Source organism: Linepithema humile, chromosome 1 (genome assembly GCF_040581485.1).
Source record: "Linepithema humile isolate Giens D197 chromosome 1, Lhum_UNIL_v1.0, whole genome shotgun sequence".
NCBI classification, from domain to species: Eukaryota; Metazoa; Arthropoda; class Insecta; order Hymenoptera; family Formicidae; genus Linepithema; species Linepithema humile.
The window spans coordinates 35231974-35255643 of record NC_090128.1 but is presented as its reverse complement, the minus strand read 5'-3'; the positions used below and the strand labels follow the sequence as shown (position 1 = coordinate 35255643).

Sequence of the window (23670 nt, the reverse complement as noted above, 5' to 3'; positions counted from 1 at the left end):
ACAAACAGAACTGCGACAATGCGCTATCAGGATGAAACACCCGAATGATTCATTTTGAAGAAGATTTAAATGTTCTTATCTTGAGAAAGAGTTACGATCTGCGTTTGTAGACTGAGTAAGCGGAAAACGTAACGCGTAATTCTCACCGTCACGTGCAATTACTGATTCCGTTCTGCTTAATTGCATCGATAATATCTTATCAATGAGCTTCTTTTTTTCTCATTGAAACTCACTTGAGCGTTGTGAATTTGCTTTTTTACAAATGAGAGTTTCATAAATATCTGTTGCTAAATTTCTTACTAAAATGTATTATCGCTCCTGTATTAGGGTCCTGATATGAAATTATAAATTCGTTATCAATGCTTCGAATTTAATTTCGCAATACTTTCTACTATCGTTCAATGCTCTCTCAAGGTCCGGAGTCCGCAATAAATGTTTTCCGCTCTCTCTCTCTCTCTCTCTCTCTCTCTCTCTCTTTCTCTCTCTCTCTCTCTCGTTCTCTCTTGGTCCCGTACTCATCCGTCGGCCGCTAAAATCTACCAAGAGACTCACGAAGTCGTCGCCGATGAATCTCCATCGGGCGTCGCGGCTTCGTTTCAGCGTGCTTCGTGTTGCGGGACCTGTTGCCGCGAGACGCGCGAAAAGGAGAAGAGGTGCGAGACGAGTTGGCTTCGTGGCGGAAGTATGCGTGGCAGACAAACGCGGCTACGCTTTGTGCGTCGGAGACATCGACCTCTCCAAAATCGATACAGTTTTAACGTACAATTTAAAAAAATGTATTTCTCAAGTGTCATCTACAGTTTAACTATTTGTTTTAAGATATTATCGTAATCACATTTCGTTCGAATGATTGTAATTATATTTTGATTGCTGCAATTATTTCTATTTTCAAGCGGCATAGAGTACCCTCGATCTCGATTCACGTGATTGCGATTGTGATTACAACTATTTCGCAATTCGTCCTTGCGTGAACAATAATCTGTAATCTCTCAATGCAACTTGCATCGGCCGGAATTACGAGACGCTTATCCGCTATCTCGACAAGTTTTTATCACTGCGATACCTGATCAAAATAATAAATGTGTTTTGCGGTCAGTATAAAACGTATCTAAATGTCTCTGCAGAATCTTTGTAAACTCCTCTGATTACTTTAGTCTTTTAAATTTCGGATATAATATTTATCGAACAATGAGTGATGCATAAATAAATGGGGTCAATTAATTACAGCGCGTTTTCGGTCAAAATTATATAGCACGATCAAAAGAATCACTTAATTAGTAATGAATTAGCGCACAAATGATATCAATTATAAGTAATCTCACAATCAACAGTATTGTGATTGTCATAAATATTTCAAAGAGATTTTGTCTTAATTGAATTAACAAAAAAAATTGGAATCTAATTAAGATTACAATCATTATTCCAAAAATTCGCATATACGTTCGAATTTCATCTCCATTTTCGTCGCAATTATTTTGCAACTACATATAATTACAATATATAACTGCATATAATGTTGTAATTTACTCAGTGAACAAATTGTTAATTGAAATTTTTGCATCCGCGAGCAAACGTGATTTTTGTATACAATTCGCGCTTGACTTTACTTATGACTGACGTTTAAATACCTGCATTCAGTAAACGACCGCAAGACGATAAATATATCTGTCTAATGATCGGTCACAGAAGCTAGTTGTGCATAAATAGATGTCATGAATCTAATGGATGCGATAAATCTAATTTGACAAGCTGCTTTCAAACGACTTTCGCAATCGTGTCAGAAAAAATACTTTTAAATAGCAACTGTGTCCCGAAACTTTAATTCTTTTAAAACACTAATAATTTTTTATTATTTAAATTGCTGTCTGATTTTGAATACCATTATTTTTGCATGATAAATTTGTTTAATTTAAAAAAAAACCATAACTCGAACGAAACTCTTTTCTGAATATTCATAAATAACATTGATCGACAAGTATTGATGACTTTTTTTTCAAAAAATATGCATTTGTTTTGTAGCGCAAACTTTGTTAATGAATTCCAAGGTGATAAGCGACAGATTAGACTTGCAGTGTTTGATCACAGGTGTCGTGCATTCACAAAAATCGCGGCACGCCTCTCGCACGCATTATTTGCACCGCGCAACAACGGCATTAGGCCGAAATGCCACAAGTGGCACATAAACCGTGCGGAATAAGTGGATTGATAGGTCGTTACCGTTGAAAAAAGATAGAGCGGATCGCGCGATACACATGGAAAGTTGAGGGTAAAGGAGAAATAGAGAGAGAGAGAGAGAGAACATACAATAAGTCGGAGTCCGACAATGGGATACCGCGGGCGGTCTTTGTGATTCAAATCAATGTTTGCGATACTCGATGGCGCACTGCCTTTGTGGCACCGAGCTTTCCTAGGCTCGTATATACGTATACGCGCGCACAGAGGGCATGTACCACGCATACATACGCAAGAGCTATCTGTCCTATCGAGCGCGCGCACGGCCGCGTATACGTGTCGCGAGTGTGTGCATCGGCGATGCGGCCGCATACGCACGCATCTACCGTGCGACATGAGAAAGCTCATTGTATGTCCCGGCATAGACGCACTCGAAAACCAGAATCCTGAACGGCCCGATCGATCTCCTTCTACTCGCACGAACGGGCCGTCTCGTGCCGCGCACGTTCATTCATCCGACCGGCGATGTTCGGGAACCGAGACCTTTGGTTTCGCGATTACGTTCCTCTCGACGCAAATCGATTTTCGCGTCGCGATCAACGCGCGCGTCTTTTCGCAGCGCAAACGTAGGATCCTCGCTTCGATGTTCGTTACTATGCATGCGCCGAGACGACACCCGATTCTGATATAATTGCAGTATTTATGTAAACGTCATAATTAAATGGATTGATAATTGATTGATAATTATTGTAGTTATTAAAAATGTTTAAATAAATGTTTTGTACTACACTTGGTTTTTTTTTTAGCTGTTGTAAAGAAAATAGATTTTTTTATTGTCACAAGTATCGCCAGATTTATGCAATTTATGCATTTTCTGTTTGCAGAGATCGCAAGTGTCCTTTTACTTTATAGGATTTTACGAGACCCCATCTGTCACATCAAAGTCACGGAATAAAATTTATTATTCTCATCCCATAAATCATCTCATCCCTATGAGGTAACGAACCTTACCTTACATAGACAGATTGATATGTATGGATGCTCACACACATTTTTATTGCTGTAAAACTAAATAATACTCAATTCATTGATCGTTTTTTTACGTCGAAATAAAATCTTCTCTTTAATTCATCAAACGTGAAACGTCGTCGAACTTGAACGAAAGAAAAAAGAAGAGACTAAGAGAACACGATCGCGCGATACGCGGGCGAATTCGTAGGCGTCTGATTGTCAACAGGTGATAGCATTCGGCTCTTAGAGCTCGAGTAACGAGAGAAAGGGAGATTGTGTGTGCGACGAAGAGAAAAGAGAAACGGTAGGAGCGGGGGCGAGATGGAGCGAAAATCAGGGGGTGGTTGCGACGGGGAGAGAACGGTGGCACCGGAAGGGTAGCCAACAAAGTCTTTATCGTTTCGAGGACCGATTACAAAGCTCGATTGTTGCCATTCTTCGGAATCCAAATAATCTCTCGCTCGTTCGAGCCACAGACGAGCAGCCAGCCACTGGGATAGAAATTTACAGCCGCCGATTTTACGCAGTGGCCATTAGCCCATATCACAATGAGCCATCAGAACTTTTTTCACGACAAAGAACCGTTTACTCGCGACAAAGATTTGCACCACCGCTACCTGCACTTTGTCAGTCAAAATAAGTATATTACATGGAGTTATAATATAGTGACAAGCAATTAAGGCATTGTGAAATTTCTTATTTTAACATTTTTGTGTACATGCGTAGTGCTAGTAACAGTATACTTACTGTAAAGTGTCGCCATTAACTAGATGTACGTCCTTCCGTGTGGTAGCAATCAGTTTCATCTGAAAAACAAAAACGGAACAAATTTATCATTTCGTTTAATAATATTTTAACTTTATTGTGAACACTGCTAGAAAAATTATAAGGATTATTAAACATCGAATCATCTCAGAAAATAATTTGGCTCGCATTGTGATTTCTTACAATTTTAAGTAAAATACTGGCAAGATTAAAGTGCACTAACTCGACTTCTATCTTTAACAGATACAGAAATCGGATTAACTAACTAAGCAGATTAGATACTTGGTAGCAGATTAGCAGTGACGTAGCTATTTCCGTTTACTGTCGACTTGTCAATCGCACGTCTTTTAAAGCCTTTTAGGATTATACGGTCACAAACGATATTCTTGGTACATACAATCATCCAAGCTGACAATACATAGATAAAATGATGAAGTTACTTAACGATAATGATTGTTATTGTATGCATATTGTGCACGATATTCAACAGGTCTGTCGAAAATATACAAGCCTATTTTTAACGTGTGAAATATACAATAAAAAATTTATTAAAGCTAGGAAATTTATATTGACGTTCTCTATTATCGACACGCTTAATAATGATGACAAAAATGTCGTATTTTGAATGTGTTGTCAGTAATTTTTTAGGCAATTTTTATTTTAAATTTATATTATCGTTCACCATAATATATGACTCTTGTCGCAGCTCTAATACTATTTCACAAGTCACAATTTTCGAGAATTTTGATCTGTTTTGCATTTTGTTCTTTTTTTTTTTTTTTACTGACGTTTGAAATATTTTTCACAAATTTTTTTCCATCGGTTACGCAAATTTCCATCCGCCGCAAAACTAACCATCGACCGCAAGTCGAGAAACGGGTAACGTATAATCGATCAGACCGAATTCCCCCTTGTCACCAATCTCTTAAATCCGCCCACCTATCACTTCGCGGTATGTAAAGGGTGTGTTTAGAATCCGACGGGGGCTTTAGAATGGTGCTCGCCCGGCGATTCGTAACAGTCGTGACCGCGTACTCGGCATAATGCGGGAATCGTGTTCCGCATCCGGAAGTATCGCACGCGGGATAGATGTTCGCCCGGCACAGACGCGCCTTGAAAAACTGGCCGCCGAGTAAACATCTTTGGAAAATATATTGAAGTGGGGACTGCGGTCACATATTTCATGCCTCGCTTCGAAATTGCGCTATTCGCAAAGTAATTCAAACCATCACAATTCGAAATATTATAATTTCCAATAATTAATTAAATAAGTTGCAACATTAATAATCTAAAAAATAAGTTTCAAACATATTTTCCATTACCTTGCATAAATTAATACGCATATTAAACTGCGAAATGTTATTTTTATAACAGCAAAGTGTGAATGACCGCTTGATTTGCAAATAAAGAATCACAATGCAGTGCATAAATTTAAAAAATTATAAAACAAAGTTTCACGAATTAAATTATATAAATATATAAACAAAAAAAGTATATTAATATTAACTAATGTTTACACTAATTAACAAATGAACGTCAATTCGTGAATATTTAACTTATTCATTTTTTCAAGACCGATAAAAGTAAAATGTCGACGAAATAAGACACAACTTTTCGAGCGTTTAAAATCCACGATGAGAGATAAAGTTTTACTGAGTATCAAATTTTCATCGGCACACCAAACGGGGAATAAAAAGAGGGGGGGTGGTAAGCTCTCACCCTTGCCCTCGTCCCTCAAGGGTAATAAAACGGCAATTTAATTCGTACACTTGATAAACGCCGCGCCGTCTGCGTCCGCGAGACTGGCGAAAGTCAAACGAACGGGGAGGGCTTATTTTGCAAATCATCGCCTCGGCGATAATAAAGCGCGCGCCTCGAGAAACAAGGAACAAAATAAAGGCGCGACGTGAGCGATGACGAAACCTGCGTGCCTACGTTTCACTGGGGATAATGATAAACTGCCGGCGTCAGAGTTAAACGATCGATTATTTCGTCGCGGAAAGATGCGCGCATCTACGCGGCATGATGGAGCGCGCACAATAAATTCGTAGCTCAGAAAAGCGCGCTTCTCTCATCGGCATGCGAGAGCCTTCACGTTGTCCATCGATTTAGCGGCCGTCGTTTCGATCTGGTGAGTGCCAGAGGCGCGAGTAATTGCGCGAGGAATGCCGGTTGTTTCATTGCCAACGCATCAATGATCGCGAATAGCTTAATACAGGAAATTTAACGAGTTAAAAGCTTCAGCAGGCGAGTGTGATGGGAAAACTTTACCTTTTGTTGCTCGTGAACTCTTTATAGTTCTTTAAAGCGAACATGTTGACACATTGGTGTGTATATAATACAAATTTAGATATAATGGGTACACAGATACCGGTGATCCGTGGGGTAAGCAAATCATCTTTTAACACATTTAATTCGCGACTGAACGCGCATTTATACCTTTCGAATAAGCATATTTGCACTTTGTGCAAAAATTGTAAGTGACTGTCGAGGATCATCGCTGTATTATGCTTGCAGAATAACTTTGCATTCCATCGCGAACGCATTGAGAACCCATGGCCGCGTCCGGCTAGCCCGCGACAGAGAGAGGGGTTGAAGGCAAAGGGGGTTTTGCAAGAGTAGGGGCAGAGGGGGGGGGGGGGTGCTCACAGGGTGGTTAGTGGCATTCATCGCGATGCAGATGGCTTCCACCCTTCGCGCCAGGAAGAGTGAGCGAGAAAGAGAGAGGAAATGGGCGAGAGAGAGAGAGAGAGGCGAGCGGTACGGGAGTGAACGAGAGGGAGATCACTAGCGATGCTGCCGCTGCTGTTGCTGTTGCTGCTGCTGCTGCTGCTATTGCCGTGCGTTGCTGCGTATGCGTGCACGCGCTTTTTCCTGCATCCCTCTGTGCCTTTGGCCTCTCCATAACCGCTCCCCCCTCATCCCCCTGCCCTCCTGCGGTGCACGCACACGTGCATACGGTCGACCAATCGCCGGTGCGTGTTTGCCTCTTTTCTCTTTGCCTGGAATGCAAGTATGCGTGTGCGTGTAGGCGAGATTGTGTCCAGCGTGCGTAATGGTGCGTGTGCGCCGTATGCGACTTTTTTTCCGCCGTGGAAGGAATAGAAGTTAACCGACGGTGCAAACCGCGCGCGCCAAAGGTGCATACGAAACCTCACATTCGGATGGTGCGAATGACGATCGCGCGAGATAAACACGACGGAAGTTATGTCTCGCGAAATGCTCCCACCTTTACGTTATAGCGCATAAAAGCAGAACACAATATGATTTTGTTACATATATAAAATCCGGAGCGACGATCTGTACTGCGCCGCGATGCAGTTATCAAACTGTTTTGATAAATATTATTTAAGACAGCGAATAATTGTGATTCAAAGTACGATTATTAAGAACTATATTTATATATAAAGCGGAGATAGAGACGATTAAAGAGATTGCGTAGCGATTGCGTGTCCGAATCTTCTCGTCAGATATTATTGCTTCTCGTACAATTGCTATCCGAATCGATCGAAAGAATATCGCCGTGTTAAACGATTACCCGCTCATGGCTTTTTCTTGCACGCACGATTTCGTCTGGGTCACAACAAGGAGCGTATCTCGAATAAATGGGAACGTCGTCTCGGATTTAATTCTCGTTTACGAACTCTCCTCCCCCCCCCCCCGGCCCCTCTCCCTGCGTGCCCGCCGCGCAGTCCGATCCACCCCTTCTCCTTTCTCCTACTTGGCTCGTGAGCGTATATTGTATATCCTCGGGAGGGTAGACCCCGGTTCTCTGTATTTACCTGTCACCTCGATGACGATCGTGACGAGGGTACTACGTGTACCCGGCGTACCCTTCGTTCTTGACGCTGTGCTCGAGGTACGCGTATACCCAAGACTCGTGTATCGCATACGGTTTTTCATGAGCTCGCTCGCGCGCAATTATCCACACTAAAGATAAATAATGGATTTAACTCGGAGACGTTAATGGGAGTTATTGAAAACCGCATCGTATTAATTAGCAACAACAAAACTTTACACGCGACATCTATTTTAATTAGTGCAACACGATCTCGCTCGCGATGGAGAGCTCCTTGAGAGAGAGAGAGAGAGAGAGAGAGAGAGAGAGAGAGAGAGAGAGAGAGAGAGAGAGAGAGAGAGAGAGAGAGAGAGAGAGAGAGAGAGAGAGAGAGAGAGAGAGAGAGAGAGAGAGAGAGAGAGAGAGAGAGAGAGAGAGAGAGAGAGAGAGAGAGAGAGAGAGAGAGAGAGAGAGAGAGAGAGAGAGAGAGAGAGAGAGAGAGAGAGAGAGAGAGAGAGAGAGAGAGAGAGAGAGAGAGAGAGAGAGAGAGAGAGAGAGAGAGAGAGAGAGAGAGAGAGAGAGAGAGAGAGAGAGAGAGAGAGAGAGAGAGAGAGAGAGAGAGAGAGAGAGAGAGAGAGAGAGAGAGAGAGAGAGAGAGAGAGAGAGAGAGAGAGAGAGAGAGAGAGAGAGAGAGAGAGAGAGAGAGAGAGAGAGAGAGAGAGAGAGAGAGAGAGAGAGAGAGAGAGAGAGAGAGAGAGAGAGAGAGAGAGAGAGAGAGAGAGAGAGAGAGAGAGAGAGAGAGAGAGAGAGAGAGAGAGAGAGAGAGAGAGAGAGAGAGAGAGAGAGAGAGAGAGAGAGAGAGAGAGAGAGAGAGAGAGAGAGAGAGAGAGAGAGAGAGAGAGAGAGAGAGAGAGAGAGAGAGAGAGAGAGAGAGAGAGAGAGAGAGAGAGAGAGAGAGAGAGAGAGAGAGAGAGAGAGAGAGAGAGAGAGAGAGAGAGAGAGAGAGAGAGAGAGAGAGAGAGAGAGAGAGAGAGAGAGAGAGAGAGAGAGAGAGAGAGAGAGAGAGAGAGAGAGAGAGAGAGAGAGAGAGAGAGAGAGAGAGAGAGAGAGAGAGAGAGAGAGAGAGAGAGAGAGAGAGAGAGAGAGAGAGAGAGAGAGAGAGAGAGAGAGAGAGAGAGAGAGAGAGAGAGAGAGAGAGAGAGAGAGAGAGAGAGAGAGAGAGAGAGAGAGAGAGAGAGAGAGAGAGAGAGAGAGAGAGAGAGAGAGAGAGAGAGAGAGAGAGAGAGAGAGAGAGAGAGAGAGAGAGAGAGAGAGAGAGAGAGAGAGAGAGAGAGAGAGAGAGAGAGAGAGAGAGAGAGAGAGAGAGAGAGAGAGAGAGAGAGAGAGAGAGAGAGAGAGAGAGAGAGAGAGAGAGAGAGAGAGAGAGAGAGAGAGAGAGAGAGAGAGAGAGAGAGAGAGAGAGAGAGAGAGAGAGAGAGAGAGAGAGAGAGAGAGAGAGAGAGAGAGAGAGAGAGAGAGAGAGAGAGAGAGAGAGAGAGAGAGAGAGAGAGAGAGAGAGAGAGAGAGAGAGAGAGAGAGAGAGAGAGAGAGAGAGAGAGAGAGAGAGAGAGAGAGAGAGAGAGAGAGAGAGAGAGAGAGAGAGAGAGAGAGAGAGAGAGAGAGAGAGAGAGAGAGAGAGAGAGAGAGAGAGAGAGAGAGAGAGAGAGAGAGAGAGAGAGAGAGAGAGCGGCTAAGTCAACATGCGTACAAATGTGTAGGACCGGCGATTGTGCCGCGTGCCCTCCCTCAGGAGAGAGCATTGGTAAACAGCGATCAATTATCCGCGCGAGTTCCGTGGCCGCGCGTAAATTATCTCGTTCTCGCTAACGCCAGGCGGGGGCACGGGAAATCGTCACATTTTTCATGGAGATTAATCGAGTCGACAAACGAGTTCGATCGATGAATAATCGATTCGAGAGGGCGCGATAAATCGGCTCCTGCAGGCCCGGTGGTAGCTACTGATCCCATACCGCGATTTGCATACGCAGGAACGTGTCGCGGTACCAACGACACCCCGAACCCACCTCCGATTATCATGAAAATGTCTCGGAAACGTGTCGCGCCGTGGACACTCGCCAATGACGCGCGGCTCGTCGAGGTTTGCGCGACGAAGATGAGAAAGGGGCGTAGGGAGGGGAGAGTCCCTAGCTCGGACGGGGCCCGAAAGAAGCAGGGGCTACCACACGAGACACGAAAATTGGCATAAATGAGATTGATACGACTTTAAGTTACTCCACGTGAGAGGCTTGCCGCTCGTCGAGATTCTGGTCCCGCCACTCGTCACGCCACTTTGCGCGCGCTCGCCTCCTCGTAAAGAAAGGCGCTCGCTCCATACGACGCTCTCGACCCGGGGCGTCCGACCAGATACGCCCCTGCCGTTGACCGGCGTGTCGTTCGTTTCAATAACGATCTGCAGGAACCCGTTCTGCGGAAAGTGACGTTGCGAGAAAAAGAAAGGAGAACCAACCGGGTAGCCCGCAGAAACGAACTTGTATTAGCGTCGACCTATTTTAAGCCCTGCCTCGAATCATGTGCTTTTCTCTTTATTCTCTTGAGGCGTTGATGGTGTATAATGATGGTGAATGCACTTTACAACAGGTGGCATTTATACGTACATTGTACAAATACTCTATCTTATCAAGCATACTATCGACGAAGGAATTTTAAAAAAATTTTGTTATCCATATTTCCGTTAATCTAAAAAAGAGATTAGATCTAGATTACAACTCATTCCCATTGCGTATTGTTACATTTTAGCTCTTTTTCAATCGAGTTATTTTCGTAAAACATGTTATAAACATTATTTCCTATATCAGGATTTTTGTGACACACTATTTGGCATTTTTCACTTTTTCAGACATTAAAACTTTAATTAGAAAAACTGATTATGTTAATATTTGGAATAAAAGAGCTCCTGCGCACAAATTAATTTAAGCAGCATTTATTCATATATTTCATAATTTGAAAATAAATACTAAAATTACTCTAATTTCTGAATTAAAATTTTATTTCAATTTCTGAATTAATAAAAAGAATCGATTGTAGTACCGTTATTCTATATGCGACACACTACAGTTTTTTTAAACGATTTCGGTCGATTACTTAGTTGAAACTTAGTTATCGCAAAGATGCTCCCACGGATGGCGAAAAAACATGACGGTCCATGTACGAGGGTGACCGCGCGGAATCTGGGAGCGGCGGCGTGTAGAACAAGTAATAAAATAATTTTAACGACCGGCTTGAATTATGCGCGTGGTACAAATAATAATATCTGCCCGGCACGCATCCCCGCAATAAATATCGAAGGGATCCCCAATTCCCCCCCGCTGACGATCCAGGAACCCTCGAGCGTACCCTCTTCACGGTACACCTCGGCGAGGCTCATGCACGGCTATGTGGAGCAGAGGCCCCCGGTCGTACCGAGGGGGACCTTGCGAAAAGGGGCCTGACCTCGTCGCAGTGATTCTCCGTTCTCGTGGCGGCGGCGATTGCCGTCGCGTCTCGCAGTTGAGATAACGTGGGAATATAGACATGACCAGCAAGTCATTCCTACATTTCAACGAGATACGCGCGATCGGGGGCATGTCCGAGATAATAATAATCTCCATTACACGGTGCTAAAGGTGAGTGAACAATGGTAACAGAGGGATCCACTTACTTAACGTAATCCGAAATCAAAGAAACGCCGACGTTTATTGAAATTATAAATTCGCCACGAGGATGGGCGCGAGCGATACAAATATGTATGCATACAATGTATACGTATCCGAGATTCACAAACCAGGATCACTACGTACGCGGGCACGTATTGAAATTCCACGCGCGTTGAATGACGTTCGCGAACGCGGAACGAATCTCCTCGAGGTTTCTTGAATGCGCCGGGAGAGCCGTGTCGCGCGGCGCGGACGTCGTGTTGCCGGCAGGTGACGGACGTAGCACGAATTAAGTGTCGTAAGATGGTGGGCCGTGTGCGAAGGGTGCCATTGTCATTTCCCGCCGCGGACCGAATCCCGACGCGGATTCCGAACGTGTCGATGGATCGATCGGCGCAATAATATCGGACGCTTCCAAACGACGCGACTATTGTGACACTGCGCCCGCGACCCTCTCTCTCTCTCTCTCTCTCTCTCTCTCTCTCTCTCTCTCTCTCTCTCTCTCTCTCTCTCTCTCTCTCTTTCTCTCTCTCTCTCTCTCTCTCTCCGTAAAAATAGAGCGTCGAATCAAAACAAATATAAAAGCAATTCCGTAGTACTTTCGCCGCTACGATTCATCGCGTTAGCAAAACACATGAGTCGCGTCAATCGCGCCGAACAAATTTCGTTCTTACGAATTAACGTGCGATTAAACAGCGAAAATTGTTTTAATTTCTAAGCTTCTTACGCAACGCACGATTAAACAGTTCAGTTTTTTAAAACGGAAAACGAATAAAAAGATCATTGCGGGAAAGGTAGAGTTCAACGAACATTTAAATTGGCCGACGAGATGTTGCATCGCGCGGCTGCGAAGGCTATCCGGTTGCAGTGCAGATTTTGCATTATAAGAAAGGGGAAAAAAAACGTTTCGATGTCGGGAATCAGAAAAGGGTGGTGAGGCGGAGAGATGGGGCAAGAGAGAGATTATGTCGTCAAAACGGACGTGCGGCGTAGACCGGCGGTTGTGCCCATTGGCCGTTGACAGCGCAATGAGATCCTGATTTGCGCGGATGTATTTAATCGCGCGCGGAGAATTGCGGGCTCGCGCGAGCGAGTGAGCGAGCGAGCAGTTGCGCGCATCGTTTAGCAATCAGGGAGAATGATGCAGCCAGAACGACGACCGGCCGGGCCGGTGCAGCGAGATGCCGCAGCTACGCGCAATCAGTATGCCCGCACAATTTATTTGTACACCTGTGCCCGCGCGGTCCTACGGGACACGAGAGACCGATCCGGGATCCGATAAGAGTGTGCTTTCATACATGACTATAGCCGCGAAAGAGTAAAAACTTGATGTTACGTTCTCGTGGAAGCTGCTGAGTAAAACACTGACAGAAGCCGTATCGCTCGAGCAATCTCGGTGTCAAGCATTTTTCTTTTTTTTTTCTTTTTTAAGCAATTTTTGTTTATTTTAATGGAAACGAATTTTATTAATATTTTCAGATTAATACTGGACCGCTGCGGTATTTTTTGATCTAAAACTAGATGTATTATGCATAAATTTACATATATATATATATATATATATATATTAGATATATGCATTACGCTTTGCGAAATATTTTTCGTTCAAAACAATAGGTAAAACAAAAATCACAAAAATATTATTATACTCGCTGTTGCGTAAAATCTGGAATATTGTATCGTAGTACTATTTTTTTTTTTTTTTTTTTTTTTTTTGGTTCTTTTTCTCCGCAAATTTTTTTCGATGAACTTTTATGACTCCTGTTTACGCAGAAAAATCGTGCGGTATCGGCGGTCGTAACGCCGCCGTCAGTTACAGCGAATAAATTACGTCGCACGGGGGTCGGGTGTATATTGCTCGCAAATGGTATCTGGATAATTCGACGTGGTGGCGAATCGACGTCGAATCGCTTTATTGCAGACTGGTTTGCAAACAGTGCTGTGCGGAGCGGACCCGAGCGTAGCAGTGTTCCCGTGATTAATAGCCGAGGGTGCGCCAGAGAGTAGTCCAGAAATTAAGCGCGGAAAAAACAGATCGTACCTCTCGTTACGGGTGCGATCTTCGTTCCGCTTCTCCGTCAGAATGCCAATGAATTGTCCCTATAGCTCTCTTGTTAATTAACAGGAAAATTATTTCGGCCGCTGAGCAATCCACAAAGACTTATCTTTATCTCTCTTTACTATCTTGAAAAAATTTCTCGTTATCGTTAAATGCTTTCACAATACCGCGCGATTTTTTTCAATAGAAATATAGATATAAAATATAGATATAAAATATAGGAACTCGGCAAACTTTGCAGTTTATCATTATTATTACTAAATCTTTAAAGCAATCAACAAATCCAGCGCGCAAATCCATTTCTTTTAGAATACCGCTTAAAATAACAATCAAATTACAAATAATAATAATAATAATGTCGTGCAAGATTGTGAAAAAGCGTTCTCCGGTCGACCAGAGGCCAAAAATTCTACGCGCAAGCGTCGTTTTCCCCCTCTTGACCCTGAATTATTCAACGACTCGAAGACCCGGCGAGGACTTCATAAAAATTGCACGCGTCGTGATTGCCGTGGTTCAGAGTCAACGGACAGGAGAAAGAGAGGGCACGGCAAAATGAGAGAGAAAGAGAGACCTTTAAAATTTACCCCCCGGTTCCTGAGGGACGACGCCATCTTCCTTTCACGACGTCACTGTTCTTTTTTTAATCTAGGACGTGTAAACGCTGCCAAGTGGAACGATTAGGTACACTTATGAATGAGCCGGAAAATCAAGATTGATTTTTCAAGGTATTGTATCAGTGAGTAATGACACAAGCTGTCACACAAAAATTTCTATTTAGATTGCTTAAAATTTAAAAAAAAATTCTACTTTGTTAGGTAAAAAAAATCAGCGTTTTCCTCGACTTTTTTTTCTTACATAATATTAAAGATCTTACACAAGATTGAAGTCTCAGGAATGTGTAGATAAAATTTCAAGTTCAAAAATTCGGAGAATTATTGAAGTTAAAGCCTTTTTTTGAGCTGGCGCAGTTGATTGCTAATAAATTATCCAACGTATTAGCTTTAAATTTGACATACATATTAAAGAATAGTCCCTCTATAGCATGAACTACGATTAATACAATACTTGCAATATTTATTTTTTTATAACAAAAAAAAAGTTGTAATTTCCCTAGAAAATCGATGTGTCATGTTTAAAGTACCATGATTTCGTGAATTTTGGGGTTCTTGGATATTTGATAATTCATGCGATTCGTATACTCATACTCTTAATAATAATCTACTTGCTTTTTCTGTTTCTGGCAATCAGGATAGCTAGGATCACCTGCCAGCGGAGAATGTTTTTTCGGCGAGAATATCTTCAGCGCTCTCTGAATTCACAACTGACTAACTTTTTACTTTGAAAAAATTTATAAATAGAGATTCAATAATAATAAAATTTTAAATTGATATTAATAGTTTCTTGCAAAAAATTCCCCAAAAACACGTATTTCTGAGGCCAGTAAAGTGGAATACTCCCTTAAACAGCGAAAAAAAGGAAGTAATCAAAAATCAATTAATTGTATTATCACTACTCATCATTATGATCATCTGATACTCATCTACTCTCTATTCTTAAAATAACCAAGTTCATATTTATAATTTTATGCATCTAATTTGTATGCACATTGTTTTTTTCTTTTTAGAAAATTTTTCACATACTTAAAAACGAGAAAAATGTACAAACTGTAAATATTAATATATATTATCACTTATGGAGTAAAGAATGTAATTAAAAATTGAAAAAAATGATATAAATACATATTAAGCAAAGCTTATTTGCATATCAATAAAAAGGATCACGAAATCAATATTTATTGACTTTAGGATTCTTTACTTAATGCCATCGTATGAAGAAAATCGCTGAGCATCAAACACAATAAAATAGCACAGAGAAGCGAGAAGAGGATACTGCGCTAAAAGACGATACCTGCGAAGGTCTCTCAAGGATCAAGGACGCCGTTATAATCCTTACACCGTAGCGGTAATCCTGGCTTTATGGACTCACGACTTCGAGCGAGAGATTAGCGAGTAATTAGCAGGACGAGGACGAGAACATCGGTTAACTTTGCCCGTAATTCAATTGCCTCGCCGTCGCTCTTCAGAATCTAGAAGACCAACACCAGGAAGCGACGGATAGATAACTAAACTGCAGTTGAAATTAATTGATGTCAAAGTACGTCGGTCTTGTGAAAAAGCAACGCGGTCAGACGCTATCATTTTTTATGCGAGCTGCGAAATTCGCGCCTGATATGGAATACATAAAACATCCGGACTGTTCGGGCTTTGCATCACGAGCGCACACGGCCTGAAGAATCGCGATGACGATAGCAACCTTCAGATAGAGAAAGATAAATGAAAATCGAGTCGGGCAAAAACCGATTGATCCTAGCGTAGGCTACCCGCCGCCATCGTGTTTAGGAGAGAAAGAAGGTCGTAGGTGAGGCCTCGGAGGTTGCTTCCCGGAGCCGATGGACATCGATCAGAGAACCGTCGTCCGCCCGCCCGCGTGTCACCCCCTCGCCCCTCGCGCCTCGTCCTGTCCCGTACGCCGTCTTGATGGATGCGAGATTACAGTGGCAGGGACACTCGTTGACACCCCATGATGTATCACCGCAACCACCGCTTAGTAGCGCAGCTACTTACCGCGCGGAATGGGGCGCAGGCGACGTAGGCAAAGGAACGAAGAAAAAGGAAAGTCCGTCCAGCCTTTCCTCCCCTTCCACCCCCATGGGACTATAAAGTTTGCATACTCTATCAACGACACCGAGTTTCGCTCCTATCGTTCTATCGTCGTGTACCCGTGGCGTTTTAAAACAGCGTGACTGTGATGCTTGCGTGTTTGCGATGTTCGTGTAGTTAGAAAAAATAAAATACGAAGAAAATTTTTAATTATCACAATTTTTACTCCACAGTGTATATTTGTATGTAACATATTGATATATAGGACAAACAATATTCGTAACGCATAATCGCAAACATTTTTGCAAGTATACGGGTTATGAGTGTTCGTGCGTGTTCGTTGAAATCAGAGAAAGGATCTAGTCGTTCGCTAGACCGAGGAAAAGTGACAGAGGAAGATGCACGGAAGAGAGGGGACGCAGTGGGACATAGCGGGCGGGCCGGAGGGTACTAGCCAGATAAGTCGGGGTTGTCGAGGCATCTGCTTTCTTTCGTGCTTCCGGCCATCTTCTGCCACCCTTTCGCGCTTCTTTTTTCGGCGGTGGAAACGGCCCCAGTCCATTCTCGTGAAGACGTTGTTGTATCGGGCAACCTCGCCGCAGAGAAGCAAGAGAGAGAGAGAGAAAGAGAGAGGTAGGGTGAGAGGGAGAATAGTCCGGTGGGACTGAGAAGAGTGAGAGGCGAGGAAGAACGTGCTGAATAGAAGATTGGAACTCTTTCTGCGGTGACGGCGCGCTATCCGGCGAAGCGGCTGATAGTACCGGCTATTTCCGGTGGCTACCGTGACATCACTATCGCCGGCCCATGTCTACCGTTTCACCTCTTCTCCCCCTTTCCCGTCTTTGGGGCCATCCACGTTAAACGCCCTCCGTTCCTCGTGCTGGGAAGTTTACGTGTCCTCCGACTCTTCTGACCGCTGCCCGGGTTGCGCGCGGAGCAAGCTGGTTAAATACGATTAAAATAGTATTATCGGAGCATGTAGCTATGATTGAGAGAAAAATGAGTTCTCGCGTAGAATTGATCCTTACGCGAATCTTAACAAGAGCGACAACGACGACGTTCCGTGTTCGATGTCTTGTCACTGATCGCGTATCGGGTATTCCATGTGCTCCGAATGAGCTCTCCCGGATCCATCGTAACCCCAGAGTATCGACCCTTCGATTATGTCGCTTTTATCGACAGCATCATGGGACAAAGGAGGTCGTTCCGACAAGCCGGGGGAATTCTACTACGTCCTACGACCAGATCGACGACGACGACGCGCGCTTCCCGGTGTCGACTTGACATCGGGGACATCGAGAACACGGATGCGCTTGTTAGCCGCGACATTTCGCGGTCAACGTCGAGATATAATTGTGTCGACCCTAAACGTTTTACCTTAAGATAAGCAAAATTGCGCTCTTTCTCTCTCTCTCTCTCTCTCTCTCTCTCTCCCTCTCTCTCTCCCTCACTCCTCTCAATCTCTGTTTTTCTCGAGGTAGAATATTTTTAATTTCGACGAAGAGAGGTTTTTCTTTGTGGCGGCGAATACGTCGTAAACGCTCGCGCACGAAATTTAGAACCATAGAGCGCGGATAGCACCGAGAACCGCGCAGTCCTTTTCGAGGCATTCAGCTGTCAGTCAAAGTACGCGGAGTCCCGGTAGTCCAAGAACATCTGCTCCTGAAGAACGCGATACATCGGGGGACGGGGGCGTTACTTATCCGATCTTATTCCCTTTCTCTTTCTTCCCCTCCGTCCCGTACCTCTCACTTCCTCCCATATGCATCCTTTCCACGTGCGAGAGCTTTATTTTTCACGGTTCATCCGGGAAGAATTCGTCGGATGTTTACCGATCCACAAGATCTAACTAGAAAAATGTTGTATTTCCATTGAAAACTTTTCGTTCGTTTAAAATAAAAAAAATATAACAATACTGTTTTTCAATCAATTATTTACTGTTTATATTGATACGTTTATAAATATATCATATTTTGACAAAAAAATGTTTTCTCCTAATCAATTAGTTAATTTTTGCAATGTTTTGTAATTTTAATGTTTTATTTTTCCAATACAAAATATTTATGATTACAAATATAACAAATATATAGCTATGTGCGATTCAAAAACAACGTGAAAAAATTGTCGATAACTAACAACGTGGGAAACACTAATGGAATTAATTGCAGCGAACCACATGATGCCGAGTATTGATGAGGGAGCTTACTTCCCGTCAATTCGGGACCGGAACGACCTCGCGGTTTCTGCTCGCGCGGGATATAGTAGCGGCAAGAGCTTGATTGGTCTCTGTTTAGATCCATTTAGTCTTCGGAACCATTAAGGGAACGTCGACCGACATTCTGAAACTGATTAACTAGCGATCGATTCATAATCGTACCACATAATGGTCGACTCTACTAGCTTTGACGTTTCAAGCTCATCTTCAACATATGTTTTCTGAAGAGTGTTATATCGTACAAAATTGAGACACTTACGTCACAATGTAAAAAAATATTGAACAATAAATGATATAGTAAATTAGCAATGTACATAAAATATTCAGAACAAAACTAATCTCTAAATCAGCTAGCACAGAATAGATAGTTAAAAACGAAAGAAAGTCTATTGTCGATATTTTTCAAGACTTCGGAGCGTACCACGCTCATAAATGAGTCTTGCTATGAATCATTTTTCAAAATGGTTTTACGAATCGTATAATTCAATTGTATTTTTAGTAAATACTTTATGACATTTTTTTAAGCATGCCAAATGGACGGAAACATTGTGCTTACGTTATTTATAATACATAAGCGAGAATTTGCGAGATTCAAATTAGTGTATCGCATATGGACGGATAATACAACCCTATCTATACTATACATCTATTATATACAAGTTGGTTTTACTTCAAACTGGAACCAAAAAACAAGATACATTCTTTGGCAATTTCAAAAGTTAATTTTTACTTAACAAAAATTTCATATTTACACAAAAATTACATATTACATACTAAAAGTTCTACAACATTAAAAAAGTTTTGCTTTAAGAATATACATAAATAAAATATATCATGTTTTACTTATTCAAAAGCGTACTTTAAATAAAAACTAAACAAGGCGAAATAGAAAATATTTATGTATGATAATTCATGATCGAAATTTCGCTAAGAAAAGGCCAACTTCAAAATTCTTTGAGAATACATTTCTACTATTCTTTTATACTCACAATTTAAAAGTCTCATTTCTTTCAACAAAGAATAACCGGTCTTATCTGATTGCCGGAATATTCCTCTATTTTTATTCTTCGAAAATGTAAAACTTAAAACTTGAAATCGTTATCGCAGAGTTCGGTTTCTCCAGACATGGCGGTCTCCTGTGTTCTCGAATTAAGGGCGAAGAACAGGCAAAAGAAATAAAAAACTATAAGCATCCCTTGTATCGCGTTACTCCGCCGTACTTTTGGGAAACTATTTTCACCTAAAATAAAATAGCGTCTATCTTACAATATAATATTATTCTACATTTAAAATAATGTCTTTCAAAACGACTGAGTCGCCATGCAGTCTCGAATCAAATACACTGCATTTTCCGGCGATTCTCAGAACTTGTCCGTAATGTCCAGGTAACAACACGAGCCCATTCATGCCTATAGGACAATCGGAATTTTGTTCCGTGAATTCCAAGGTCTTCTGTGGATTTCTAGGAACTCCTGCCTACTCACACACTGAAAAATATTTCTCCGTACATCGTATATCTGTTTAATCGCCTGTTCCATCTTGTGTTTATCGTAAAAAATTGGAAACTTTAAAAAATAAAGAAACAAAAACTTCAAATTGTAATTTCTAATAAAAATTAACGTGAAATTAACGTGCGGAGCAGAATTTAACGTATCTTTTGGCACTCTAACTGATCGATCCGACATCCTGTAATTCTATCTACCCTTCCTTTTTCTCTAATTTTTTCATTCTAGTAACGCGAGATTAAGTTCGACAGTCTATGACGGTCCGCGTTCGAAGTGCAACGTCGGTAAGAAATAGTCGATTGAAATCGTTATCGCAGAGTTCGGTTTCTCCAGACATGGCGGTCTCCTGTGTTCTCGAATTAAGGGCGAAGAACAGGCAAAAAAGAAAAAAAGAACTATAAGCATCCCCTGTATCGCGTTACTCCATCGTACCTGCGTGTTCTGAAAACGCCGATGCCTGCTGATCTCGCGTTCCTCTTTCTTCTGGCGAAGACAGGCGAGTCAACGGAAAAGAAAAGGAAAAAAGAGATGTTCGACAGTACGAAGGATAGTCCTAGAAGGGTGTCATCGGGCTCAATGGTAACTCGTTAACGCGGCCATTGAAAGCCGATACGTATAAAAAAAATTACAGAAAGCAGAAGCTACGTCGGTAACGCGTTAAATCGACGGCGATGCTCTGGATTTTCCGACTGGCTTCGATTCCGATAAACGTACAAAGTCTGCACGAAAGTACATTAACTCGTTTATTCGCTCGTGGCGTCTGACACGTTTTTTTATTTCTATAACGTACTTCTATCGCAGAATGCTAAACGTCGAATGACTGTTAATTGTCAAAGACATTGGACAATATAGTAATATAAATTTAATTTCATCAAGACAGAAATATGATCTCACACTGGAAAATCTGCAAAAATAATTTCTAAAATGCTTGTTTTTCAATGCTAAGTCCGACACTTCTTAATCACGATGTCTATTTGAGAACTTGCACATTTGAAAAATAGCGTAAACACATGTCGGGAAAATATGTTGAAAGAAAAAAGGAGTGGATAACGAAGATATAAATGCACCAGCTGTTATCGTCTCATTCCGGAAACGAGGCTAGTATGTAGGATCTCATTTACAAATTCCCAGCGGCCATCTCAAAGAGATATTTTTCGGCACGCCATCGCTGAACGAAATCCAATGAGAAAATAATTACCAAGGAAAAAGTGCAGCCTTCTTCTGCTCGGATTTCACTTTTCAAAAATCTACCCTGTCTCTCTTTCTCTTGAAGATACGTCTGTATTTTGTATATGTCGAAGATATGTCTGGATTTTCGAATACATCACAGTTCTTAAATTTCAAAATTAACGATAAAAAATAACGGAAAAATATATAATCATCAGAAACACTGAGTATTTAAAAAACAAAATAAAATCGATTTACTTAGAATTTATTAAAAGTAAAAAAATAAATCCGCAAAAATAATTTCTAAAACGCTTATTTTTTAATGCTCTAAGCCCGAAATTTATTAGTCGCGGTGTCTATTTGAGAATTTGACATATAAAAAATAGCGAAAATACATGTTGGGGAAACACATGTCGGAAGGAAAAAGAAGTCGAGGATATAATTCGACTGTTATCGACGATCTCATCTTGGATACGAAGCTAGTCTGAATGGCGACTGTCGGAATCTCATTCACAAATCCTCATGCGTCCATCTCGAAGGGACATCGGCGCGCCATTGCTGAACGAAACCCAATAAGAAAATAATTACAAAGAAAAAAGTGCCGCCTTCTGCTCGGATTTCACTTTTCGGAAAACTACTCTGTCTCTCTTTCTCGAAGGTACGTCTGTATTTTGTATATCGAAGATCCGGATATGGTTCTTTCACAGTTCTCAAATTTCAAAATCATCAATAAAAAATAACAGAAAAGTATAATCATTAAAAAAATTGAGTATTTAACAGACAAATATTAACGATTTATTTAAAATTTGTTCAGAATAAAAAAATAATCATATTAATTATTATTATTATACAGGGTATTTTATAATGTCCGTGCCAACGCTCGTGTACGAATAGAGTGCGGTAAACTGAATAGAAAAGTCCTTTACCGTTTTGCAATTTTCGCAATAGTAATTGAGATATTAATTAAAAGGGATTGACGAATAATCGCGCGTTGATCGCGGCTAGATCGTAGGCTGTACGCTCTAGGCGTGACAGCAATGAGAATCACATGGCAACGAAAAATAGCAACGCATATCACTCCTGCTCTCGCTACGTGTTATTTTTCGTTGCCATGCGATCCTCGTTGTTGTCACGTTTAGAGTGTACAGCCCACGATCTAGTTACGCGCAACGCGCGATTATTCGTCAATCCCTTTTAATTAATATCTCAATTACTATTGCGAAAATTGCAAAACGGTAAAGGACTTTTCTATTCAGTTTACCGCACTCTATTCGCACACGAGCGTTGGCACGGACATTATGAAACACCCTGTATATTAATATTATATATATATATAGTATATAAAATTTAACAGCAAAGCGAATATATTATTCCTCACAGTAATAAAAAAAATTAAAGCGTAAAAGCCTGAACCAAATTCGTTAAACGCGCGTGCTTTGAGATGCGTGCTGCTCTTATCAATTTACCATTTTCGCGGCCCGTGAGACTTATACTCGCCAACGTTCTTATCTCTCCGCTTTCCTTTTAAAGAAGTAGCGGTGAACCTCGTCACTATGGTAACAACGTGGCCGAGATTTACGGAGAGAGAATAAAGATTAACGCGAGTGCCTGCGAGCGGTGCTAGCCCGATGCGACGGGTTAACGATTTTTCTCCCTCTCCCCCCGGGACGGAAACGAGTTTCCGACGAGTTCGAGGTCCACGTCGACAGGTTCGTTATCGTAACGGCGCCTTTGTTTGCGAAACGTTTTATTCTTATTCGCGTAGCGAGCAAGCGCGCGCGCGCTGTTTCAGGGTGCGCGCTTTTGGGATTCGCGTAACCACGCGAAGGACCATCCTTGCGCGTCCTGAAAAACGGGGCGGGACACCGCGGGACACCGTCGGTCGTATACCGGTACACACACAGGTGGCAACCGCTAGCTCGTCCCGCTCGTGCCGTTCTCGTCTAGAAGCAAGATCTCTCCTAATCTCGACTCATGAGACTGACAGGATTAGGCTCGTTAACTCCGCGGCTATGTGCACTCTCTTTTTTCCCACGCGAACTCTCATCCGGTTTTTTGTCCCGCGGATGTGATCAATACCGCGACCGGCTTTATCTACGTCAAAATTGATGCAGCATTAAACAGCGTTAATAAGGTTGATACTGGATTAATGTTCCGAGAGATAGCGCACTCGTGATTCCTCATAGAGTTATCTTCATTAAGTTTATAAAATTATGCTATTAATTATGGCATAAATAATGCAATTTGTGGTCAAAATTGAATTAGGATTTCAGCTAATTAGTAGATAAACATATATATATATAATTCAAAATTTAGAAATGCAACATTTTGTGTTGTTCTGTACTTATTGATTTTTATTAGATTGCAAACTTCAATAAAGAATATTGAACTAATTACCCTCCCCCCTAAAGAAAAAAATAAGAAAGCAAGCCGTTAATACAAGTAATGCGTTCAAAAATTTTAGCAGAATAAATACATGTAAATATAAATGTAAATGGTCCACAGATAAAATCGACATGTATGTATGTTACCAAATCTAATCGCTCCTATTTCCCACGATAAATACAAAACGAAATCCTTCCATATGTATTATCCTAGGATTGTTTTTCCAGCGGGCCTCAGAGAAGATCGATAAGCGATTATTGT

The 23670-nt window shown here is 41.9% G+C and overlaps 1 protein-coding gene across 8 annotated transcripts in view; it reads right to left on the bottom strand.

The window, feature by feature from the left end:
* SoxN (SoxNeuro) overlaps window positions 1-23670 on the bottom strand; it is a 278527-nt gene that overhangs the window by 93916 nt on the left and 160941 nt on the right. For all 8 annotated transcript variants that reach the window (XR_010888067.1, XR_001100531.2, XR_001100532.2 and 5 more), the window contains one exon: window positions 3931-3989. The gene's annotated coding sequence lies outside the window, so the exon portion shown is untranslated. The remainder of the gene's footprint in view (window positions 1-3930; window positions 3990-23670) is intronic.